Source organism: Nannospalax galili, unplaced genomic scaffold (genome assembly GCF_000622305.1).
Source record: "Nannospalax galili isolate Female #2095 unplaced genomic scaffold, S.galili_v1.0 scaffold305, whole genome shotgun sequence".
Taxonomy (NCBI): Eukaryota; Metazoa; Chordata; class Mammalia; order Rodentia; family Spalacidae; genus Nannospalax; species Nannospalax galili.
In genome coordinates this window covers 9,508,554-9,532,701 of record NW_008356258.1, presented here as the reverse complement: position 1 = coordinate 9,532,701, position 24,148 = coordinate 9,508,554, and the positions used below count along the sequence as shown (strand labels likewise).

Sequence of the window (24,148 nt, the reverse complement as noted above, 5' to 3'; positions counted from 1 at the left end):
TTACAGCCTGGTTCAGTTTACCAGAGTCACCCTGGCTTCATTCTGTTATGTGGCTTCTGATAAACCTAGCATAGATGGGTGGAAAGGTAAGATTTTGATGATCTCTATAACAGCACTTCTATTATTGGTTTTCCCAGCACACCGTTGAAGTGAATGCTATTTTCTCCCATCACTGATTCCAGGACATGTTAAGGTAGTTACAGTTAATTAGGTGTTCAATTGTAGAATTCTTCCTGTTTTGTATATTAACTATCTGGGGACTTCAGTAAGAATTCTTATAAAATGTGTGATATGCCACCTGTACCTTTTAACTAGCTGTTTAATAAATATCATTGCACAGTCAAATGCCTGTCTGAAGCCCCTTCTACCAATTTTAGCCTTATGACTTCTCTCATTGTTTTCTCATATGTAAAATGTTGTAATAATACTTTCTATGTGTTAGGGTGAATCAAATGTATTAACACAGTAAAGTACTTAAGAAAGTGTCATACATATTAATAGTAAGCACTGCTTTTAGGCACCTACCTCTCCTCAACATGCCCAAAGATAGTGCCTACACTCCAGGCTACACCACTGGACTATAATTAGAGCTGTGCTTCTCAGCCTTGGCTTTATATGGGAAAACTTGGATGGCCTTAAAAACTGTTGATGCTTGGGTGGGTTCCAATTCTTAATGGATTTGATATAATTAGTTAGGGGTTTCACTAGAGCAGTGAGATTTGTAAAGGCTCCTGGGTATCCCAAGGTGCCTGGATAAGGCTTAGCTACCATGCAACCTCCTTTCCTACTTACAGAGTCACCGATAAGCTGGAGAATCACTCTCTTTAGGTTTACAAGTCCTTTCATGCAAGATGAAACCTCAGGAAGGTGATATCCTAAGAATCTCAACATTTTGGGGGCTAGATTGAAATCATTTTTTGGTGTGTGAGTTGCTAAATTTACTCTTTGTATAATATGAACCTAATGATTAATTATGAATTCTATACACACACTTTAGTAGTGGTGATTGTTGGTTTTCAAACCTTCATTGTAGAAATTATTACTTTGACTTAATACCAGGGCAGCAAATGGTGAATGCTGTCTGAATAGCCATTTGTTTTACTGTAAGAATTCCTTTAGCATGATGTCGGCAACTGACAGGATGAAAAATGGTTCTGTGATTCATTTCTAGTCTCCAGCTTATAGAACCACTTAAATATTTTGAAATGCCCCCTCTATCCTGTAATTATACTAAATCAGAGCGGGTAGGGTAGGATATCAGCCAGCTGAGCTTGATCTCAGGGTTAGGATATCATACTTTATTTTTCTTTTCACAATGCACTATGAAAATGGTTTACCAAGAAGCACTGAATGTGATTAGCTGGCATATTTCAACTTCAAACTTACTCTCATACTCTGTACAAACTGTCTCCACAAGTGGAACAAGAATGATCCTTACATGCCTCTAGCACATCAGGCATACCAAATGAGCAAGGTATTCATGGATTCTTGGAGACTTTTCCAAGTCCAGACCATCTGGGGCCAGGCATTAACTCACTGTAAAATTATTCTCAAGAAATGTTCTGACTGCTTCTGGCTCATAGTCAAGGGACCCGGCCAGTGGAATTTCTCAGCATGAAGTACTTTCCGAGGTATGAAGAGGCTATCTGAGCACGTCAATGTATGTACTCTGAAAGCAACGGCACTGGAAAGTCAGGGGGTAAACATATGTCCACCCCATTCAGAAAATACCAGCCAATTGAAGCGTTCCATCAGGAATGTGAGAACACTGAGGAACAACGGGCCCTCGCAGGAATATGCACACGACAGTGTAAGAGCCTGCAAAAGCAGCTTCACTGAAATACTTTCTACTTGCTCTTAGCAAGAGGGAATAGCCTTGGAAGTTCAGATGACTAACTCAAACATCAAATTTCATTTTTAGCCATGGCTAATATCACTGTGATTCACTCAACAAATAGACCTCTTTGCTCAAAAATTTTTAAGCTAAATTTATTTCAATGGGCACATGAAAAGAAAAATTATATATTAATGGGGCAATGTAAACATCTGATACATAGATATATTGTGTAATATTTAAATCAGGTTGAACATGTACTCAAATATGTTTCCTGTATGGCCTTAAACACACAAAAAGGAAAGTATAACCAAGGATTAAAGGGGCTAATATAATTTTTTAAGAGTCCATATGTTTAGCTAAAGGTTACATAACAAGAAACAATACCAGATAGGCAATACCTTCTTTTGAGTTGTTGGCTAGGGTGGCCCAAGAGACTCCCAGATAGTAACCCAGCAGAGAACTGGGAAAATGAACAGCAGACCCCAATCTTATCTAAAGGAGTATTGACACCTGATTGCTGCTAGATGAGGAACAGCTGACCCTCCTAAAACAAAGACCTCTAGATAGGCTGACGAGATTCACCAGATGGACAAGTACTGGGGAATGGCTGGGGTACTGACAACACAGCAGACAGTAGCAGGGAAGACAGAGTAAAAAAGGCTTTAGTGAGGGCTATGGGAGGGTGCCATCTGAGAAGTGGGTATATAGATGAATAAGATTGTTTGGGATGGTCTGTGTGATATACACAACAAAAAAAATCAACAGATTTTTAAAAATAAGTTATATTTGAGGAGGAAGCATTAAATTTACCTCATATGAAGTAGTAGAGGTGATAAACATTACCATTAAAATCTACCCAATGACTTTATAGACATGCACAAGTGTCAAGGATCCGAGTGCAACTGACCATGACTAGTAATAATCAGATACATACAAATTAGAGACACATGCACCAAATCTCTGTGTTATTAGTAAAAACAATGAGTATTTCTGTAAGAAACAGTATATTTTAAAATGAAATGTAGATCTTTTTTAAAGGCTAAAAACTCATTCAATTTTATGTCTTACAGGATGTATACTGAGTTCAATACTGTGTAACTGTATTAATTCAACAGTAAACCTAAAAATTTTATAACCACTTTTGAAAGAGATGTATCTTTGCTCTGGAAATTGTTATTGAATATGTTAAAGCTGTAATGAAATGCTTCTTCTAAAAAATAAAGAAAAATATATTTTAAAAAAACTTTCAAAATTCCTCCTTCTGGTTTTGAAATGCATAGTATATTGCTGTAGTTTGCCACCACCCTCCTGCACAATAGCCTGTCAGAAGTTCTTAGTCATGTCCAACTGTAGCTTGGTGCCCACTCGCCAACCTCTCCCCCCTACTCCAGCCTCTGTTAACCACCATTTCACTTTCAACTTCTGTGAGATCAACCGTTGTGGCTTACACACATAAAATCATGTAGCGCTTATCGTTCTGTGCCTAGCTTATTTCAGTAGTGTGAAGGCCTCCACTTCTACCCTTGAGTCCCTACCAGGCATCGGATATAGAGGTTGAAACTGGGTAATAAAGAAGCACAAGTTCTCTGCTATCAAGAACCCAGAGAAACATAAAGAGGAAGTGATTGCCATTTACCTAGCTGTAACACCAACATGAACAAATCCACCAAAATCTTGAAGTGCATGTATTCATATAGAGATTAATGCATGTGAGATGTTGTTCTAATTGTTTGGACATAGTAACATTTAATCTTTCAACAGTCTTTGAGGCGGAGTCTAGTAATATCCATATTAATATCCATATTTAAACATGAAAAAAGAGTAGTTTGCCTAGTACAGCTCAAAGGGATTGTCAATGTTCCAACTCTATTTCAAACTATATTATTGGCAAATATTACAGTTATTAGGTATTATTTAAATTATAAGATAAAACATACTAAATAAAGTAATTTTTTTGAAACAGAGTCTTACACTGGATCCTAGGCTGCCTTCTACTCATGGTGTAGCCCATGCTGACCTCAAACTCACAGCAATCATTCTGTCTCAGCCTCCCAAGTGCTGAGATTATAAACGTGAGTGTCTGTACCAGGCAAGTGGTTTTAATACAGTAAGTCTTCAGTGCTCCTTATCTGAAGCGATCGCAGAGGTTAAGGGAAGAGAAGAGTTTAAATACTTGAATGATAAGGAAAAGAGGAAGAAGGGGCTACTTTATTACTGTATTCTAATATTGTGGGTCACATTCATTTGATTTTTACCATAAAAAGTTATTAATACTCATTGTTGAAAACTTGGAAATGTAAAAAAGAACAAAAGCTACTCAGAATTGATACCATTATCCAGAGAGAAATTTTCTTTTCTATTTGTCTATGTGTATGACAGATGTTCATAATTATGACAATGTTGTAGAGATTGTAAATCATACTTGTTTGCTACTCATTGCATGCATTAGCAGAACTTAAATACTTGTCATACTGAAAATGGTTTCTAAACCTTATTTTCAGAAGCAGTTCCCCATCTCATTTTCAAAGACCTTGTGACTTTCTCTCATGTTATGTCTTGACACCATGTTATCTGAAGCTTGGCACTTCCTGAGCCAAAAGGGTGAGTGTGAATTCTTCCACATGCTGGAGGGGCAATCTAGAGAAGCCTGGGTTAATGCTCAACAGCAGTGCCAGAGTTTCTCTGAGTAGTGACCCTTATATTGAAGAGGAAACCACCTCAGTAGGAGAGTGTGAATATCCATCCTTTGTGATATTAGGACGGTGGTTTCTAATTGCTAAACTCCTTCAGCTTCCAAGTAAGTGATGGGTAAATGTGTAAGTAATATGTACTTATGATTCACAGAGCTTGCCACCAAAAGCTTTATGTTCATTTATTTCAGCACATGATTTATTTGGTATGATTGCAATGCATTGTTGGAGAAAATAAATAATAATTCTCTGTATATAATTATGTGGGAGACTAGATCCTTGACAGGGGAATTACTCATTTAAAGATAGATGGCCAATACTGCTCTCCATGGGAGGAGTTTTGAATGCATTATTTTGCTCCTAAATGAGTCCTTGATGAAGGTTCTGGTAGAACACATGATTGTGGAAGTCAGGGAGTTTAAGTCTCAGGTCTTACATTTCTATCCTTTATATCCTCCTTCCTTCCTTCCTTCCTTCCTTCCTTCCTTCCTTCCTTCCTTCCTTCCTTCCTTCCTCCCTCCCTCCCTCCCTCCCTCCCTTCCTTCCTTCCTTCCTTCCTTCCTTCCTTCCTCCCTTCTGTCTCCTTCTCTTCCTTCTTCCCCCCTCCTTTTTGGTGGTGGTACCAGAGATCAAATGTCGGTCTTCATGTATGCCAAAGAAGCTCTCTAGCATTGAGATTTATCCTAGTCCTCCTCTATTCTCTCTATTCTCTCTATTCTCTCTATTCTCTCTCTCTCTCTCTCTCTCTCTGATTATAAGCTTATATACCAGGCTGAACTATTTATATATCTTTCTGATTGGTGCATTAATTTTGAACTTTATAAACAGTCTATTTACTGGTATCAACTGAAAAGTCTTATAGCAGTGAACACTTACTGATTATGTGCGTTTTGAAGTCATCTATTGTTAGAGGCTAATGTAACTTTTCTCATTTAATTCTGATGACTTTTTTGTTCTGTTTTGTTTGGTTTGTTCTTTGGAAACAAGGTCTCACTATATACTTCTGGCTGGCCTGAAACTTGCTATGGAAGATCAGGCTGGCTTTGAACTTACAGAAATCTACCTGTTTATCTCCTGAGTACTGTGATTAAAGGCATGTGCCACCATGTCAGCTCAGGAAATTTTTTGAGTTGGTGAGTAATCTGGGGAAGCAGAATAGTACAGAGGATATGTAACTTGCCCAGTAGTAATAGCACAATTTGTAATATTGGCTGATGGCTTCCTAAAGCTGTTCTCCAAACAACCACATCAAGTAAAAGAAAAATAATCAGGAATAAGCTGGGTTTCTTTCAAAATACTGTCAGATCTTTAAATTAAATTCCAACAGATTTTAATTAATATTCAAAATTAATATAGGTTAATATTTAAACTCGGGGAACTGTAATGCACTAGTGTTACAAGTTGAATATAAATTGTGCCCTGGAATTTATGTATTGAACACTTGGTTCCTAGTTGGTAGAAGGGAGTTGTGGAACCTTTGGAAGGGGGGGAATAACTGGAGAAAGCGGACCTCTAGTGTGTGGTGCTTCATTAAGATGGACAGCCCAGCCCTGCTTCTTATCCCCTATCTGCCTCCTGTCCTGACTGCAACTGCTATGTAAGCAGCTGCCCCACACCACTGAGTAGCCTATGTCCCTGCCTCCCTCAGTCTTCCCTGCTATGGTAGGGAATATTCCTTAACATAGTGATCCAAAATATACCTTCCCCTACTCCTCCCTGCTATAGTAGAGTATATCTCTTAAAACTGTGATCTAAAATACACCCTCTTTTCCATAAGTTGCTTCTTGTCAGATATTTGGTTACATTAATGCATTATGTCTGCCACTAGGAATGTGTATCATAGAGAAATAATGAAGCTCAAACTTGATTTCAAATTTTCAAGCATTGTTAATACAGGTTTGGGTATTGTGGATTGTCTTAAATCTTCAAGAGAGATGGCTCAGTGGTTAAGAACACTGATTGCTCTTGCAGAGGAATTTGGATCCCAGCACCCACATGGCAGCTAACAACCATCCATAACTCCAGTTCCAGGGATGTTATGCTCCTTTCTAACCTACATGGGCATTGCACATCTGATAAAATTACACACATACACACTCGTATGCATAAAATAAAGATACATTTTAAAAAGTTAATCTGGGCTGGAGAGATGGCTCAGTGATTAAGAACACTCGCTATTCTTCCAGAAGACCCAAGTTCATTTCCCACACCCACATGGTGGCTAATAACCATCTGTAACTCCAGTTTCAGGGAATCCAACACCCTCTTCTGGCCTCTGCAGGGCATTGCATGCCCATGGTGCATTTATATACATGCAGGCAAAACACCCATACACATAAAATAAAAATAACAAATAAATAATTTTTAAAATGTAATTAAATAATGAAATCCTTATAACATCATTATCATTATAAAGTCAAATAGGTATCACTCCATACATATAATTATATACTTATATATCTATCTATCTATCTATCTATCTATCTATCTATCTATCATCTATCTATTGGGTTTGCAAGGCTTTTATTCTGATTTCAGCTTAGCTAAAAATGTGAACTGCCCTGTTAGGCATGTTAGAACTATTTTCTTTCAAGTATCTTATCTGTCAACTGATGATAACGCTTACCACAGATGTAGGAAAAAGTGAGGACATAATTTTTGGTAGTTCTCAGCTCTGTGGTAGGGCAAGGAAGGCAAACACAAGCCCCTTTTGTCCAGCTTGAATAATTACTGTATTGCCAAAACTGATCCTTGTTCTTGAGTAAATGAGTGTGAGTGATCTGCAAGGCTGCACGTTTAAGCACATCAGGGGATCAGGAATAGCAGCAATACACTGCAATGAAATCTTTCAGGAATACTTCCTTTTCCAAGATGTTGTAATAGGCTGAAACCATGGAGACTGAGTGATGCATGGGAACAATGGTTAAAGAGTGTACAAAAGGTAAAACGATGGGGAGGGGAAGCTGTTGAGTTGCGAGAAGATTACAAATAAAGTACAAATCAGATGGCAGATAAAAAGCATGGCTTAAAGGAGACTTTCCCAAGCCAAAGAAATTCTCCTACCACTCCAGTGGAGCATCCTGTTATTTTTAATGTTGAATACGAGAATCCACATTAAGATAACATGGTTGTGTTTTTACTCATATGATTTTTTTGAAAGTCACAATAACTATAATAGAATGGCCATAGCTTATACTAGAGTCAGTTAACATTAACGTGTTGGTTGGCAGAGATCTTTTAATGCTAATAAAATATGTGCTACTGTTTATTTACTGTCTCTACATCATCTTCCTTCCTTGGCTGTGCTGTGTTTCCTTCACATGCAGATAACAAATCATGGCTTAAATTCTTAGTTTTTGTTTCTCACCTCCTCCTACAGGCTTGTATATCCAAAATCATCCTGGGATGCACAGGGTTTTCTGCTATCTTTGAAATAGCAATTCTAAAGATTTAATTTGTAAATATCAACAACTGCTTGGGGTTATTTGTTTTTTGTTTTTTGTTTTTTGTTTTGTTTTGCTTTTGGTCTTTTTTGAGACAGGGTCTCCCTGTAGCCCCAGCTGTCCTGGAACTCACTATGTAGACCAGGCTGCCCTCGAACTCACAGAGATCCACCTGCCTCTGCCTCCCAAGTGCTGGGATTAAAGGCATGCGCCATCATGCCTGGTTATATCAACAACTTCTAAAACTAAAAGTAGAAGTGAGGAGACACACATGTCTATGTTCGTCTACTTGTAAATAACTAGAATTTGCCTTTTGTTTGTGAAATCGTGGAAATACATGTAGAAGAGGCTGGAGAGACGGCTCAGTGGTTAAGAGTACTGGCTGATCTTGCAGAAGACCCAGGCTCGAATCCCAGCACCCACATGGTGGCTAAGTGTTCACAACTCAAGTTCCAGGGGACTCGAGGCCCTCTTCTGTCCTCCTTGGGCACTGCATGCCATGGGTGCACTTAACAAACATAGGCAGTTATAACACACACATAAAATAAATAAATTAATTAAAAAATTATTAGCAGAATGAAGACCTACTTGATGCTTACAAAAATTATTTAAAAATAGTTAAATAGATTGCTTCTGCTTGACTGTGTAAAAATAAATAAGATGTTTGAGTGGAAAATATCATTTTCCAACTAAACCAGTAAAACTAAAATACATTATATATAAAATAAACAAATGCCATTTCTTGTCAGCTATTTTTGAGTTCTTGTCAGGCCCACCCCAACCACACTTCCTATTTCTCTGGATCCAGCTCTCCCTCCTTTGGCAAAGTAGTAGGTGGTTTCCTGTTCTGGAATGTTCTGGAAGGCAGACTGTAGTTTGTTTAGTACTAAGACAGACTTTCCTGGAATAAAATGGACTTACTCAGGTAGTATGCACAAACAGGCCTCATATAAGATGTCATTTTGATGTTGAGAAAGAAAGAGAAACTAAACATCCCTCAGCAGTGTAGGGACATTGCTGCCCTGTGGTATGCATGTATGTGTGTGCATGCATGAAGCCCATGCACACAGACCAGAGTCATTGAAACAAAGTTGGGTATGGAGTTTGAATGGAGGCTTAGGTCCCTGCCTTAACCCAAACTACATGAAACCATCATTTATTTTTTTTTTTTCTTTTTGATCATATCCATTGAAAATGTTTTTTCTTATCTTTTTCTGAAGTTTAATATTAAATATCCTTAATGTTTATCTTCCATATTTTCAGAGCAGACAATTTGGCCCTGTAATTTCTTCCTTTTGCTAATTTTTTGAGCGTTTTCTTTTTCTCATTTGGCTTCTTCTCCAAATGCTTTTTTCCATAGAATGTGCTATTTAAGGAAATTGAAAGATGCATATTAGCATTTTAGGATACTAATTTGAAAGTTTATGTCTAGATATTTTTTGGTTCAGTACAGTATAACCTAATTAAACTGGAACTACTTTCTAAAGGCCACATATTCCTGTCTCCCATGTTAACTCAGAAAGTAAACAATGAAAAGTTTATTTTATTCTTTTCAACTATAATAAATATTGCATCAGTATTGCCAAGGTTAGCCTTCTGTGCATCTTATTTTTTTTGTTGTTGTTTATTTAAAAAAGCACAGCCTTTTCAGCTCTTAAAAAGTTTTGCTGGGGGACTGGAGAGATGGCTCAGTGGTTAAGAGGACTGACTTCTCTTGCAGAGAACCCAGGTTTGATTCCCACATGGTGGCTAACAACTGTCCATAACTCCAGTTCTCCTGTTCCAGGGGACCTGATGCCTTCTTCTGACTTCCCAGGGCATTGCATGACACAGGCACACTTAGACACATGTAGTCAATACACTCATACACATAAAAAAAAAAGTTCTTATTTTCTTAAAATTTCATCTAATTGACTGAAGGATACCCAGGATTGTACTGTGTTGCTAATGACAGGAAGACAAGAACATTCTTACGGCACCTCACTCCTTGAAGTTCCTGACAGTTGGCTAGTAGACTAGTCAACATTTCTTCAGTGTTCAACATTTCTTCCATGGTTGGACAGCATAAACACCTCCTTTATGTCTAGTACTTTGTAATATATGAAAAAGGCAGACCCCCTAGCCTTCAGCATATTCTAACTGATGCTACATATTCCTAGTTAGGAACTGAATAAGCAGCTCACAGTTCCCATGAAAATGTCCCAGGCTTTCAATACAATAAAACAATTGAGACAGATCATAAATATGCAAGTAAATGCAGTCCTCTTAAAACAATCAAGCTCTCCTTAAAGCATATGACCCAAATAGAACCTAATAATGAATTTTACAGTATAGAAAGTTTATAAATTGAAAGTGAAATTTAAATAATACTCCAAATCCCTTCGTGTACAGAAATGACACATACCAAGAATGAAGAGCACGTATTCTTCCCACCTTGCTAGAAATCAAGTCTTGCTGAGAATATTTGAGAACTATTCATGTAGCATTTCTTGCTTTTCTCTGCTACACATTAACATGCCTAACTGAAGGTATGAATATTCCAAAGTGAACATTTATAAAGTTTTCATTATAAACCATCTTTCAAACTTTAATAATTTATCCATATGATTAGAATGATCAAAGCCAAGCCAGGAGATTTAAATCAATTTTTAAAATAAAATATGCAATTTTATATGTTTACTTTTGATTTTTATTGCCTCCAAGAGTTTTGTAATGTCTACACATTCCAGTTCATTTGATGGTGTGTTCACATATCCATGGTAACAGCTTGGCTCGATGTTGAACCACATTTGGCTAAGTCCACTGAGGTTCTGTAATGCAGGCAAAAAAACCAAAAGAAAGTAAATGCTCATGCAGTGCTGGGTCAAGGTAGTGTGTATTTTTTCAATTTTTTTAAATTTTATTGCGTTATATAGTGTTTCCTAGAGAGATTTTAAATGCTGAGAGTGCTGAGTAATTTAAGACCCGTAAATTCACTCTCCTCACACAAAACATTGGCCATCATCTCTTTGAAAAGAGTGTGCCTTACCCCCAAAGCAACGTTTTCCCGCATTTATATTCCCCAGGTACACTGGGAAGTTATAGTGTCATTGAATATCTATCCATCGTCTCTCTCTATTTATCTATCTCCATCTGTCATCTATCTGTTATCTATCATCTATCTGCTATCCTCCTCTGTCTTGTCTGTCACCTATCATCAAGCTATTTATCCTAACCTGTTTTGCTTTACGAACTTTCCTTGCCTATATTTGCCTCACAGACTCATGTATCCGGTGACTCAATGTTTAGGCTTTATTTTTCTCTGTATACTCAACTCCTTGCCCTAAACCTATCATCTCTAGTCATCTGTTTAACAACTCTAAGTTCCTTACTTGGTTGTAGGCCAGGATGCGGATCATCATGTGATCAAGGGTACTCACTTTATTGTTCTTTGCCTCCTCTTCTTTATCTACTAATGAGTTTAATAATTATGTAACCAGCAAGGTTGTGAGGTTTAAATCGTCAATACAAGCAAAGTGCACAAAGTGACTGAAGCTTCTTAACCTGTTATTATTTCTACTACTTGGGACCCATTCAAGGACTGGCAAGATAGCTATACACAAAACGGCAAGAGTCCTGTTTAGAGCAGGATGGATTAAAGTAAGCCTCAGAAGACTGAGATAAGTTCTGATCATAATTAAAATTACAAAGACTCTGAAGTAAGACAGTGTACAGAGAATTTCTTGGGAGCTAAGGCCAAATTTAGAAAGAAAACAAGTGAGGCCGTTGTGAAGAGGTGAAATCAAAGCTGATATTTGAATCACAGAAAGTGGCTCTTGATAATGTATTTGGAAAAAGTTTGATATTTACAAAAATAGAAGCTCAGCATATGTCAGCTTAGTCATGATATGAGAGATAGGAAATTATTTTTTAAATGCTTATTTGGAAGAACTTCTGGAAGACTGAGTACATTGTTATATTTGAGTACATTCAAGTTTCCACACATGACCAAACATTGTTTTGCATTTTCTATAATCAGAGTCTGTGGATAACCAGTCGTTGCTGTCCATATACTCATGGGCGTGGGGCCATCCACTGGAGCATGGTTGATCTACCAGGAATCACACCCTTAAAGAAAACTGACTCTCCCTCCCCCAGAAACCATCAACTGTAAGGAGATCCTCAGGTGGAGGTGGGGAGCTCATGAGCCCCTCCCACCCCCATGCTAGAAAGTTGACTGGCTTGATCCTGTGCAGGCAAACACAGCTGCTGTGAGTTCCTGAATGCAGTGGTCCCGTGGTGTCCAGAAGACACTATTTTGCTCCTGTCCTTCCCAACCTCTGGCTCTTACAGTCTTTCTTCCCCTTCTTCCACAATAGTCCCTGAGCCTGGTCAGGAGGCCGATTATGTTACATTTAAGGCTGGCACTGCATGGTCACTTATTCTCTGCACTTTGACCAAACATTGTTTTGCATTTTCTATAATCAGAGTCTGTGGTATATTAAAATGTTTAAATATATTTGTAATTTATGAATAGAACAATATAAATTGATTTAGAAAAATATTAATTTCCTGGATAATTGTTAAAGGTAATATTGCCACTATATCAATCTATACCTCTGGAAAACTTAGACCAAAAATTGTTCTTTCAATGTTATGAATGAAACATTTATTTACTTAAATTGGTGCATACTCACACACAGAGACATGCTTGCTTCGTAGCAGCTCTACAGACAAGGTCAGTGGCACCTCTTTAGCATCGCACTGCAGTACCAAGGCTGCTCTGCGAATGGCCATTGTGGTGAAAGCCCACAGTTCAAGTTCTCGCAGAGGCCTATGAACTTGCCCCATGAACTGTCAAGTGGCGTGACTGCTGATGATAGTTGCAGCCAGTGTCCTTTGTCTCCCTGCTGTGTCAAGTTCAAAACTGATGAACCAAGAACAAGGCTCATCAATTTCAAAAGAAAAAGGTTCTTGGCTATTTTTTGTTCTCAGAGAATAAATATTTCTTGTGGTACCTCAGACATGGCTACGAGTCTACACAGGTCAATGAAAATAGATGGGACTGATGGATGGAAAGGCAGCAGTGTGGACTGGCTGCACCTGAGGCCCTCAGCAACATGGCTTCAGAGACCAGATGAATAAGTGAAATTTTTAGTTTATGGTCAATCTAAAGCCTTTTCTACCCAAACAAATAAATATGTGTCAAAAAAGAAGTGATACTCATTGTCCTCTGGGAGCCTGTGGGGCAGGAAACACAGGAGGGGCAACCCAGGCATAGTGAGTGTGGAGAGGCAATGTCTAACTTGGAGAGGAAGTACAAGATTGGAAGGCTAGAAGGAGATGCTGATAGCAGCTTATAAGGAGAAGCTGGAGTCCTCTTGAAAGGAGAGGAAGAGATGTGTGATGCTTCTATGGTTGTTTGGTTTTGTTTCTTTGTCAACTTCCAGTGACCTTTTCTCCCAGCTTAAGAATACACTATTTGTAAACATGAGGCATTAATGGCAAACTAAATAAATAGCAGCCAGAACAAGGGAAAAGTATCTATAAGTTTATATGTTGTCTGAGAGAGATGGCATTTATAGGATGTTTGACCCAAAGTATGTATTTACAGTATCACTGCTGCTGATGTTGCTAGGCAGGAGGCTACCATGAGAAAGTTTACCTGCTGCTTGTTGAGGGACACCTAGTATTTGCTTATGTGTTTTTTATTAATTTCATCTAATATGTTCATAACAAATTATCAAGCAAACGATCATGTTCTCATTTGATAGCCAATGGAATCAAGGTTCAGAGGAAATCAGGAAAGTGAACAGATTCCTACAAGTGGTGAGAAATCAAGCTCAGATTCCTAAGTGTCTTAGGTTTGTAATCATTCTCACCTGCACTCCAAGTACTTAAAGTATAAAGTATGAAATCCCAACTGTATGTGAAGCAGAGGGAGGAACAAATGGACCGCAATTAAAATGTGAACGGTATAAAGCTCCATTTCCTTGGTTCACTTTTCTGTCTCCTGACATCATTTTTATCCAAACTGAAAGTAAGCTGTTCTGATGGATGCCAGCATTCACAAGCTTTCCAGCTTCATTTTAAGACCTGAATGATTTTAACTGTTCTCATACATTGTAGGGAACATCAAGACTACCAAGACTTTAAGGATGGTATTGTATGTCATCTTTCACAGTCATACACTACAATAAATAGTAATATTCATAAAATATGATAAATACAGGAAAATATAAGAGTTCATCACAAAGAGAAAATTGTAGGGTTGACAGCTATTAATAACCCAACTCACAGTCTTGAATGATATCCCTTAAGAGAATTGTACAGACATAAGGACATGGTTTCCACAGTAACCACTTTTTGGTGTTTAATTTGGATATTCTCGCATCCCTTTTATTAGACGAAGCATTTCCATCAATTGTTGGGCTATACAAAGGTCGCTTTATGTTATTCATGGCACGAGTTTTCCAGAATGAACAAGGAAGGACGAACTTCTTGGTTTATTGTTCTTTCATAGTCAAGGGAAAATGCTATAGCACAATGAATGGGCATTCAGCCAGTGGGCCATTTCCTATTAAATGTGGTTAGCATTGTACCACAGCATACGAAAAACAGCTTATAAAACACCAGTGTAGAACTTGTTGAGCTAAAGGAAAGAGACAATATGATATTTTTGTAATATTCCAATGTAAAAATATAATTGTGCTAGTCCCAGTTCAAATTCCAGTCAGTCTTGGCATCTGACCTACAGTTGCATCTGTTTTCCACCTAAACTTTAAAGTAAGACACTGAAGGCATAAACCTTAGGAAGACTGTGTCATCAGCCTTAAAATACTCGTGTTTATGAGCCTCTGGCAAGGTATTATTTTCAGCCAACTGAAGTTGGAGTCAAATTCCGAAAGAGGAGTCAAAAAAAGAAGAAATTCTTTAAGGACTCAACAAAAGAAAAGCACACAAAGTCTGAACATAATTATGAGCCAACTCTCACTATAATTCTATACTGCACAAAAAATTATGTATATACATAGTATTAGTCAAGAATTTTAACTTTTCACAAAAGAAGTGGCATTCTTAAAATAGATTTCAATAGGACTGTATGTTCTAGAAATGACTGTGTAATTGTTTCTGCCTATACCATGCTATAAATTAGATTGAATCCTATACAGTAATTTTCTGTAGAAAGCTGAAAATGACAAGAATGTGAAAAACAAAACCCCAAAATTAATATAACCTTTCTATCATATCTAAAGTACACATAATAGATAGATCATACACTTTAGTTATGGCTTTAGGAATGGTAGTGACTGGAGACATGTAAAGCCATTCGGGAAGTTGGGGAATAAACTTAAGAAAGGAATAGATAACTGAGCACTGGTGAGTTGATAGCAATCTCCAGGTTGAATGGATGGTGCTTTTAACTAAAATGATCATCAATTAGCTTGTATGACTGAAAAATATAGGGTTAGATAAACTAAATTTTGATCTCTAGCATTAGGGGCTTACGTATTTAGCAGGACCCGGTTTCTTGGCCTTCGTTTTGTTATTTCCATTCCTTTCTGTTACATGTGTATTCAGCTGTTTCTTCCATCAGTATCCTCCCCGGATTAAATCAGGAGGAAATACCTCTGGGGTCACTTCCAAACTCTTCAGATTAGGTCAGTTTGGTCACTAACTGAGTGATCCAAACTCAGTGTAGTATTTGTACGTTAGTGGTGTTTCCTCACCTCTAAACCTGAGGGCAGAGCCTCCCATTGAGTAACATGGGGTTCTGGATCCTGACAGCTTAGGAACAAAAATCTAAGGTCTACCATTGTCTACCCTTTGGCTGGCCGTATTCATGCATGGGTTACTCTATTGCACTGTCTAAGATAATTAGCTAATGAGAAAGGTTTGCTTTGGCTTATGGTTCTGGAGGTTGCATTGCAAGAGAGGGGAATGAAGTGGTGCTTCATTCCATAAGTGTGCTTCCATAAGTGTGCTTAATGGGGAATGAAGTGTTGATGTCATGAGAGGGTAGAAGGAAGAATGATTGAATAGGCGATGGTGCCATAATCCCTCAGGGCAGACTGCCAACAGCCTAAGGGACTCTCAGCAGGTCCCCACCTCTTGGACGCCCAGAACACTCACCATTGTCATCTCTCTGAGGACCAAGCTCTTTCAAAATATTTTATTTGTTATTTTTATTTTATGTGTATGTGTATGAGTGCATTGCCTGCATGTATGTAAGTGTACCCATGTCATTCAGTGCCCTTGGAGGTCAGAAGAAGGTGTTGGATCCCCTGGAACTGGAGTTACAGACAGTTATTAGCTGCCATGTGGGTGCTGGGAATGGAACCCAGGTCCTCTACAAGAGCAATCAGTCTTTTCAACCTCTGAGCTATCTTTCTAGCCCACAGAATCAAGGTTTGACATAAGCACTCTTCGGGGTCATTCCATCAAGCTGTAGCACCACTTAGTATACAAATTGAACCTTATTCCGAAAATCCTTACTGTCTGTCACTCTACCCAATTCCTCTGGTCAACATTAATTCTTGTTCATTAGTTCTGAGTGGAATACCTCACAGCCCCAAAGCCAACAGTGTAATACCATACAGTGTTCAATTATCTGAAAAACATATTGACAGAGAATAGTCTGCACTAAAACTCCCATTGGATAATGAGCATGGGAGGAAAATCACAATGACCAAGCATCTCTCAGGTGTATCATGACTAACTCAAAAGGGATAGCAAGGGTTCTTTGGCCTGTGTTGTCACTAGAAGGGGCTATTTTGTCAGCAGGTCTCAGTTGCTTCTGTTCTGCTGCTCTAGATGGTTTCTTTAATTGTTTGTGTCCTTAGTAGCCATATGGGAGTTGTGACTATGAATAATAGCTATGCATCACTAATTCCTGTTAACAAGTGAATCAGGAACTTGGGATATGCCTCAATGGATGTAACTGTTACTGTTATGAGTGTTGAGAGCTGAATTAGTCCATTTCCTCATCATTATGACAAAATATTAGGAAGAAACAACTCTATTTCCCATTAGTCCTGGGTTTCCCAGTTTATCTTCATGGTTTCTTCTGTCTTCGAAGGTCTGAACTGGTTATTTTCCTGTCTTTGATGCTTAGCTTTGTTTCCTACATGCCAAGTTCAGGCCCCTCCCCAGACACTGAGGTCAAAGCTCTCATGGATTTCTTCAACAGCTGTTAAAATTGTGCCCTTAGGAATAAGCCCCTTCCTTTTCCCATTTATTATTTTTATTTTATGTGTATGAATATATTGCCTGCATATGTGTAAGTGTGCCTGTGTCATGCAATGCTCACAGAGGTCAGAAAGAAGGCATTGGATTCCCCTGGAGCTGGCATTATGGATGCTTGTTAGCTGTTGTGTAAGTACTGGGAATCGAACCCAGGTCCTCGGCAAGAGTGGCTAGTACTTTTAACCACTGAGCTGTCTCTCTAGTCCCAAGCCCTTTATTCTGTATTGTTCACAGTTGGTTTGTATTTATGATCAGACCATCAAGAGTAATTTTCCCCTTTGGTGTTCTGAGGTGACAAGGTTGACTTCAGCTGACATTCTCACAAGTTCTAGTTTAGTAAAAAAGCTTTTGAGTCTAACTTGAGTCTCGAGACCCCTTCTAACTGTACAATCTTGAACCCTCTAGACAGTCCCTGAAAATCTCTGTGGCTACACAGAAAAAAGAGAATGAACTTATTGGGTAGGCCCGCTTTATGTATCCAGATGCTGACATTCATTGTTGTGGCCTAGGGAGTTCAATGACTTGGTTATACATTCTCTACTCATATGGTTTTGTTCTAACAGCATTTTCAAGGACTGAGGTGGAGTTCTTTACTAACAAACAGTTCAGGATGTGGTGGGGAGGAGAGAGAGGGAGAGAGAGGCACAAAATGGTCCTTAAGGGTGACACAGTGACACTGAAAACTCAGAGGACCCTGGACACTTCTGACCCCTCCAATCCCAATATCAACATTTAACTTCCCTTTCTCAGTTCTAACATCATGCCTTCATATGTGGTGGCTGCTCTAGAAATGATTAGGTTGTCGAATAATATGACTGATCTGCGTCATTTTGAAAGACGGCCAGATGCTATGGCTTTCTAGGTGGGAAGTAATTAAGCCAGAATTATAGACTGCCTAGGCAAAGGGTACGTTGCAAGCAGGAGGTCACTAGGCCAGAATTCTGTGATGCACCAATGATTATGGACAAAAGATGAAGCAACAGTAAAGGAGACTGAGAAGCAGTTGTAGAAATGGATAAAGAAAATCACGGTAAGTTTGTCACTTCACTGAACTGGCACAGGGACTACTTCTCTGGGGAAATTGCATGGGGTGTCTAGGTGTTTGAACAATTTCTGAATGCGTTCACAATAATACATGGCTCTTAGCAAATCAATGAAAAATAGACTTAAATATTTTTTCCTCTTTTCACAATATTCCTTCTAACACATATCAAAATTCACACTAAACATTGAGTTTGGGCTTGTGAAGAAGAATTTTTTTGGCACCACTCTATAAGTCTTTGTCCATAAGTTAAACAGAAGCACGAACAAATGTGAGCACTTTAATTTTAAAGGTAATACGTTGGCATTAATAAACCTAACAGAACACGGCATTACATTTGAAAATAACACAACTGTAAAGACAAACTCAGTAAAAAGTAAGTCATTCTTAAGAAAGATGACTAGAGGGTTGAAGAGATGGCCCAGTGGCTAATGGCATGTACTGCTCTTGCAGAGGACCCAAATTCAGTTCGCAGCACCCATGTTGGATGGTTCACAACTGCCTGTAACTCTAGCTCCAGGAGATTTGACACCCTCTGTTTTCCACATGCACCTGCAGGCATGTGTACATATTAACACATATACAAATAATTAAAAAAAATATGACGAGAGAATATTTTGACAGTTTATGATTGGATATGACATAAATCCAAAAACTGTTTATGATAGTTTTTAATTAGATGTCCATAAATCTAATTTTCAGTGAGTGTGATGACATTTGTGTTACTCTAATTTTGTTATGTATCGATGAGCTTTTCAATGAGCTTTTCAAGTATTTCTTAATGAGAAACATACATATTACAGATAAATTACTTATTTCTGTATTTATATATTTATTTATTGGTGTTGGGGATGGAACCAAGGGCCTTGTATGTGTTAAACTGTTGCTCTATCACTTAACTACATCCCGGAACCAGTTTGTTAGTCTTCTACAATAACTTCTGACTTAGAGTTATTCTGAGTCAGTTCCTGAGTGTTCATATAGCCAGAGCTACCATCTAAAAGAACCTGAGGATAATTCAGGCTTTGTGGTTTGTGTTACAGGTTTTCAGAAGGATAGCATGAAGTTGAGCAATTATCTTTATATCATCTATTGCTTGTGGATATAATGAGCAATTGTCTCATGGCTTGACTCTATAATTACAGACATTGAAAAACAAATCATTGGGCAGAGTTTCAACGATAAAATTGGCACCCAGGCTTCAGTTCTAATATTCAAAGTGGCACACAGGGTCCGGTAGCACTGCCTTGTTCTCAGGGCCTCAGCACCTATGCGTAGCTAGTAGAGTCACACCACAGGAACTTTAGATCCCCTTGGAAGGATAATGCCTGCCTCAGTGATGACAATTTTCTATGTTTTTTTCTTTTTATATCTTTTTCCAGCCTATTGCTCTAAGCTAACAGTTCCCAGAGTCCGATTTTGGTACATGCGTACACACAAAACAAACAAACAACCCCAACTTCCCAAAAACAGTGGAACAAAACCAAACCCAATAATTTACAAAACAAGATGAAATTAAACTCTTTTTTGATGTATTTTTGTTGAAGTTTATACAATATATTTGATGCATATTTTTGTGGATTTCATACAATACATTTTAATCATATTTAGACCTCCCCTATCTGTAACCCCCCATAGCCACATTCTGTCTTATATTTTTAAAGTTCATAGAGTCAAGTTTGTGTACCCAACTGTCTCTTGGTGTGAGCTCATCCCCTGGAGACTGTTTAGCCTATCTATCACTCCCTTAAAAAATATCAGCTCTCCCTCACCCCGCATTGGTCAGCTACCAATAGTTCCTCTGCTAAGGTTGGGGCCACCTGCCCATTTCTCCAGTTCTATACTGGTTTTTATCTGATTGAGTTTGCACGGGTCTTGTGCATGCTGTAACCTTTGCTATAAGTTCATATGAGCAAGTTCCCAGGAGCCTGTACGACTCTGTTTCCTTATGGTCCTGCACCAACCCTGACTCTTACAATCTTTCCACACCCCACTTCCACAATGGTCCCTGAGTTCTCAGTGGCTGAGGTTTAATATAGGAGTCCTATCCAGGGACACACATTCTGCAGTCTCTTATTCTCTACATTTTGGCCTGTTGTGGCCTCCAGTGTTCATGGCCTTCTCTTGTATGAGGAATCTTTGATGATGAGAGTTGAGAGATGCATTCGCATTCTCTATCCCTTGTTTCATTATGTTCTGTGAGCCTTAGGTATAGAGGTTCCATTGTTGATGTGTCACTTAGGGCTGGGTATTTTACACTTATTTTCTGTGTGTGGCCATTTGTGGAACTCTGTACTAGACTCTGTTGTAAAAGAAGCTTTGATGAGTGGTGACTGATATTCTTGTCTGTAAATATAAGGATCCATATTTGGCATATAGTAAGAAATTATGTTTGTCTAGGGATGTGACAGACATAGGGTTTTCTTTAGGACCTCTGACCTCTTCAGCCATGTGTATTTGGCTATGTTTATAGTGCCAAAATGAGTTCCCTCACATTGAGAAGGCTTTCAGTCCAATTAGGTAGCTGTTGATTATCCTCAAGATAAAAGTGCCACTACTGCGTCAATGTAGTTTGTTGTGTCAGTCATTGTTATAGTTAATGGGTTTTAAAACTGGGCTGGACCATTGATTCATTTTCCCTCTTAACAGCTTGCATAGTATCCTCTAGAACTATGAGAGCTAGTCTTCATAGAGGTGGCTTTCAGGTCAGTTCCAGCTCCATTGCTCCGAGTCCTGTGTCTGAAGTACGTCCTGTCTTCAGCAATGGGGCCTTACCTTCAAGTTCTGGGAAGCAATCAAGGGCTGTGGCGATAGCCTCTGTCATTTTTGGAGTCTCTTGGACTAGGCTGAACAATAACTCAAAGGAAGGTTTTTCCTTTCTGGCACTGTGTTTCTTGCTACAAAAAATACCAGTAATTTACAAAAATAATTTTATTTTACAAAAAATATCAGTAATTTACAAAGCAAACAAAATTAAACTCTTACACTGAGGCTGAAAAGAAAACTTCTGGTTGCTCCATGTCTGGAGCCACGTCTTTAACGAAAGATGTTAGTGCCAAGGTTATCAAAGGACTCCCAAGGACTCCCAAGCTTTCCTTTATATCGGGTTTCCAGTTCAGAGCTTTTGTTTTATTCAAGCCTTTAACTGACAAGATGAGATTTTATATACTGATGCATCTGTCAGTGAGGTATCTTATGTCAATGCAAGTGTATGTTGAATCAGTTTATATATATCTCAAAGATCTAGCATTTGTTTTTATAATGAAAACATTCAAAATCCTGTCTTTAAGTTTTAAAAAGTGAATTACTGTTATTTATAGACAGATGACACACTAGAACCTTTTGTCCTCTTTTGAGGGCAGTGTTGCATGCTGGAGGTTGGATGCATGTATGCTATCTACCACTGGCCACCACTGGCCACATGCCTAGGCGTGGCTGCTGTCTAATGGTAACTCACAAGCCCCTGATGAACCTTTCCTTTATCTCACTTCACCTGCTACTCTCCACAGCCTCTGACTTTTTAGTGCCACAGTGCCCTGGGGCCCTTTCCTCTTTTCTCAGCCATGTTCTTTAACTACAGAAATGTTGCCCATAACCTCCAAAGTGAAGTACAGACATGCTTTAAAAATCTCTTAGGAGTCCTTGGCTCTTTCTTACTATATATTATATGAAATACTTTCTGTTCACAATGGAAAACTGGTTCAAGACTTGGTATTGACTCTAGAGAAAGAGAAATAGCATTTCTAATAGGAGTACCCAGAAAATGAGCCTAAATTTCATAGAAAGGGCAAGGACAGTTTGCACCATCAGTCTCCTCTGTTAATCACCCACAGGAAGATGTACCCATCGTAAATACTACCTGCTGCATCCACACAATACAAGAGAAACTCATAAACCAATGATGAATCTCAGAAGAAATTGTCATCTGGCTTTGTCAACCATTGACATAAGAAACACAACTTTCAACTCTAAGGACATAAAAGATTATTTATGCTGGATCCAAATATGAGTGACCATGGCCCAGGAGCACAGATTAATTTATCCCAAATTGCATGTTCTAATGTGGTAGCAGTTTCATGACATTTTTATAGCAACAAAAGAAAGAAAGCTATAAATCAAGATATTTTTCAAATACGCTGATAGAAATATCAGGTAGGTAGGTTACAGGAAAGTGGGGACATTTCTGCTATAGGCCTTGGGGCCTATCTCATGACACTCTTAGCTTTTGAGATGGTGGAAGCTGGGTGTCCTCTAAGTTAGTACATTCGGAAAGATTCACCTGATAGTTACAAGAATGTTTAGCAGACACAAATGTGGGCAAAGAGTGGCTACCAAGGGGGTTAAAGATGTCCCAAGATAATTAGGCTCCGTAGCTTCAACCTTTGAACTTCTCTATACTCACTGAAGTTTGAGTCAGGGCAGGATACATCACTAACTGCGACATGTGTAATCACTGCCTATGTTGGAGTTGGTGGTATGTCCTGTCCTTAATGGCGACATTCTCTGTTCAAATCTCATTCTGCAGCAAACAGAGCAGGTGACCAGTCCTGGCTCAACTATAGGTTATGCTTTCTCCTGATCAGCAAGAGCTCTGTGACAATGACCATGAGCATCATGCACTGAAGTCCTTTACCCAGATGGAAAACTGAGAAATGGTAAAGCACTGCTATGGAATGGACTGGTCTAGTCAGCCAGACTGCTACCATGAGCTAGCCTGACACTTGCTGTTTGGCCTTATGGTTTTCTTTTGATCATAAGTGATTTTATAGAATATCAACATGAGATAAGATCACTCTGTGACCAAGATAAATCAAGACAGAAGCAGGCCACTTGTACACAGCCCACACATAAACATGACCCAAGCCATAAAATACCAAACATTCCTCTGTCTTGGAGAATATCAAGTGTCTTTGAACCTCCCCACCTGCAGCCCTCCTTTCAGCCTAGTCTTCCTTCCCTCTAGATGAAGAGTCATTAGGATGAGCAGAGGTGGTACCTCTGCTTTCTGAACACTTGTGATCCAACCAATGCCCTGTTTCTTGGAGTCTTCCCCAAGAATCATCTAACATGAAAATTTTAAGGATGAAATATGTAACCCCAAATAATTCAAATTTCTTAAGACTGGAGAGATGGGTCAGCAGTTAAAAACACTGGCTGCTCTTGCAGAGGACTGGGGGTTGGTTCCCAGCACTCACATGGTGGCTAACAACCATCCTTAACTCTAGTTCTAGGGAACCCGATGCCCTCTTCTGACCTCCCTTGGCATTGTACTACATGGGTGCACTTACATATATGCAAGCAATACTCATTTGCAAATAATAATAAGAAATATTTCAATATTAATAAAATTTGATAATCTATTTAGGTATCTCTTGAGTAAGAAAACTGAGAGCTGCCATTTTGTGTTCAACAGATGAAAGAGAAAATAACATTTCCAAAGGAAAAAAATATATAATCAAATACCAAGCTATTTACAATTGTGTTGATGGAATAAATCACATGTAGGAGAAAGTGGTACAGGGTACAGAGATGAACTCTTCATTTTAGCAGTGATTTTCAGTATTGAACACTTGATCATTCACTGTTTATGATGATTTTCACTAGTATTAAATAGTGCTATTTACTTTTGCTTCTGTTGATTTCTTTTTAGTATTTATGTATGAGAATTTAATACCTTATTATATATTTTATTTATCCTGTTTTATATCTACTGTAGGGATTGTTAGATTGATCCATTTTAGCAGCCTTTAGCATTATGGTACATTCAGCCAAATCAGTCATTTTTGGATAATCATAGAGCAAATAGACTCATAAGGTACAGAAGATCAAACTGAAAGGAAAGCTGAGATTGTTGAGTTAAATATTTGAAATGTGTAAAGCAATAGAAATGGAAATTTCTTCATAGTTGGAA

At 38.4% G+C, this 24,148-nt stretch overlaps 1 non-coding gene and 1 pseudogene across 1 annotated transcript; both read right to left on the bottom strand.

Annotated features, from left to right (window-relative positions):
- The window catches only part of LOC103751039, a 77,143-nt pseudogene that overhangs the window by 31,978 nt on the left and 21,017 nt on the right, over positions 1-24,148 (bottom strand).
- LOC115067821 lies at positions 18,386-18,511 on the bottom strand. The gene has a single exon (XR_003847195.1). It is a non-coding gene; the product is annotated as a small nucleolar RNA SNORA40 (small nucleolar RNA).